Below are 3071 nucleotides of genomic sequence, written 5' to 3'. Positions count from 1 at the left end.
CTAAACTGGACCAACAATTTAAAAAAGTATGAAAAATGATGAAGATAATTGAAATAAAGATCAAACTGTTAGGAGGAAACTCGGAGTAGAGTTTAGGACAGGATGTTGACACATAGGAACTGACATCAACCTGAACAGTTATATCCGTAACTAACTCTAATAGTGCTGCAATGAGACCACGAGCACAAAGCCTACAGCTTCAGGTTCCTTCTTTTCTTCAAGCGGCTTTTGTTTAAAAGAAATACATCGAACCACAAACATCAGATTCCACAGATCTTTTTTTATTTTCGCTCTTCCTTCCAGGTAATCTAGATATAGACAAGGGGGATGTATATAAAGACGAGGAGGGGGGAGGCCATCTGTTTCTAACCTCTACCAGCATAGATGAGGTGACCACAAAGAAAAAAAACTCCACCTCTAAAGCTATGATTAGAACCAACGACCACATGTTTTCAGGCGGCCAGCTGGCGTCTGCAGGAGGAAGCTGTGCTTCTACTTTATATTCTAATTAAATAAAAATCCCCCATAAAATGTCAGGCTAAGAGTGAAAATCAGAAAATGACTCCTTGGTAGTGCTTATAGCCCAGAGAGGTAGCATTATACTAAGTATTATTATTTCCCATAATCACTGACCCTGATCAGATGTCTAAATAGTGCAACTTCCTCTTTTCTTTTTTTTTTTACTTTTTTATTTAGCTTTAAACCTCCTGCTGACTGAGTTTCTAGTGTTAAAAGTGGGATTGGAAATGATAGTCTTGAGATCTCCACGTCCCAGAGGTCTAAACATGAGAAGGAGCATACCTTTTTTTTGCTTCTTGATCAGTTTGTGTTTATTTTTTTCCACTCAGTATATTTTTGATTAATTTTACCCACAGATAAGTAAGATATCTTGGCAACTTTATGAAGACGTTTCTGACTTCTTAAAATGAGTTAAATCTATTTTATTTTGACTGTTTATTCATGAAGAAAAGAAGCAGGTGAAAAGCTAATCTTGATCTATAGAGGAACAGCAGCTCTCATGTGTTAGATTGATATTCAGTTCTGCTTTTTTCTCCAAATTATAAAAGCACTGGGGCAAAGTGTTGGACCTTCCCTTCATGAGCAAAAAAATTGATCTTGCTCTCGAGAAAAACTAAGATGGAGGGAATCTATAAAATCCTTTCACCTAAAGAGAAATAAAATCATATCTTACAAAACAAGCAGAAGAATTTTTATTAAATTTGGCATAACCTTTCTCAGTAGACAACAGATTGAAAGGAGGAAGATGAAGGGTTTAATAACAGCAAATGTATAGGTCATGGAAAGGTCATGATAATAATTAACATTGGGGGACCAATTTCCATGCAGGTTTTCTTTGCAAAGCCAAAAGCCTGTAGAACCTCTGCAAACCACACAGAAAAGACATTTAACAAAAAACATTCAACTTGTTGAGCAAAGAACCGGAAAAACTTCTGCTTCATTCCCTTCTCTTTTAGTTTTAAAAAGAAAAACCCTAAAAAGGAAAGAGGAACCGTCGCCGTTAAGCAATCTGTCTGCAGAAGTAGAGACTTTACCTTTTTCTTTGGCCTTTGACTTCTTCTTCTTCTTTTTGATGATTATCTCCCCATAAGTCACTTCCCCTGTTCTTATGGTTGAGTAGACTATAGATGGATCACCGTCTGTGAGAAGAAGGAAATATAAACTTTACTTCCCTCCATACAGCTGCATATGTTTAGAGAAAATACATCAAGCAGTCTATTAATTATCAATATTACATCCAAATATGTCAACTTGAAGAAAGAAAATCAATTAAATAGAAAAAACATTAGTTTTGATGTTTAGATTAAAGGGCTGCATGGTGAGCAGTTAGCCTTGCAGCAAGAAGGTTTCTTTGTTGCCTGGCCTGAGTCTTCCTGCAAGGCACCAGTTTTAGGGAAAACCCCGACATCCTGAACCTACATTGCTCCACTAGCACACTCCTGTTGCATACAAAGGCTTTAAGATTGCCCTTTTGGTTTGCAATACTTCATTTCTGTCTTTTAAACTTCTTTCCCTATTCACTTGTGACCATTTCACCAGAACAAGACCAGGCGACCAGAGTTATGATATAGGGAATGTCAACAAGTCAACAAAGAACTACTAGAGACAAGCAGGTCAGCATTTCCTTAGTGTAGATGTGGAGAAAAAAGGTAACATATTTCAAGATAATGGAAAATAAATGCTCCTTCCATTGGTAGATAATCTGATTCACCTGCTCAAATAAAGGGCAAAAATAATCCTTTTAAGAATATTTTATGTTTGCCTATGCACCATAAGATGGTCGCCAACAGGCTCCATAAATGGTGACTGTTGCTGCGTTTCCATTACAAATGTACGCAAAACTATGTCGAAATTCTGCTAATTTAAAGAAATGATAATATTTGAGGTATTTTCATTAAATAACGAATACAATTAAAATCTATTGTTCACGCGATAACCTTGAAAACAACATGGCAGCAGCAAATTTAAACACATGAGATTAGCTCTAGTAGGCGCCATCATCTTTCTTCTTCATCATCTTTTTACAAGGCAGTAAGGACCAGCTGGAGATCATGTGACTTTGGTGATGTGATAAAAAAACGTGTTTTTATTGTGAAAAATTACAATTTCGATATGAGAGAAAAAGAAAACAAATTATCAAAGGTTTAGTTTTTTATTGCAGTTTTTCTATTTAGAGAATATGTTTTTGGGAATTAAAATTTGCGCTATTTGATGGTTAATGGAAATAAAACTGTAGACTGAAAACAACAGAGGCTAAAAGGTCACCCACTGGTTTGTGAATCATTCTCACTGTGATGAAAATAAAAAAGTCGGAAGGGAAATTTTTTCTCCTCTCATGGACTTGCATCATATTTCTATGCAATTATAGTTAGCCAATAATTATGTGGCAACTGTGGGTCCATATGTAGACAGTTTTGTGCTTCTTGTATTAATTTACTTATTTTGTTGAAACCAGATAAAGGTAAATAATTTAAATATATCCTCTTGTTTTTCTATTTTCTGAAGAGTTCTGGTGATCGGTGCCTTTTTTTTGGCTCGAACCCCTGTCCCCC

The 3071-nt window shown here is 35.8% G+C and overlaps 1 long non-coding RNA gene across 1 annotated transcript in view; it reads right to left on the bottom strand.

Moving 5' to 3' along the window:
* LOC107101898 overlaps positions 1-3071 on the bottom strand; it is an 8751-nt gene that overhangs the window by 3216 nt on the left and 2464 nt on the right. The window contains exon 4 of the long non-coding RNA XR_001482102.1: positions 1554-1658. This is a non-coding gene — a long non-coding RNA (uncharacterized LOC107101898). The remainder of the gene's footprint in view (positions 1-1553; positions 1659-3071) is intronic.

The sequence above is a fragment of the Cyprinodon variegatus genome, unplaced genomic scaffold (genome assembly GCF_000732505.1).
Source record: "Cyprinodon variegatus isolate N-32 unplaced genomic scaffold, C_variegatus-1.0 Scaffold1169, whole genome shotgun sequence".
Classification (NCBI taxonomy): Eukaryota; Metazoa; Chordata; class Actinopteri; order Cyprinodontiformes; family Cyprinodontidae; genus Cyprinodon; species Cyprinodon variegatus.
The sequence above is the reverse complement of the archived record's forward strand: the minus strand, read 5'-3'. Positions and strand labels throughout refer to the sequence as shown.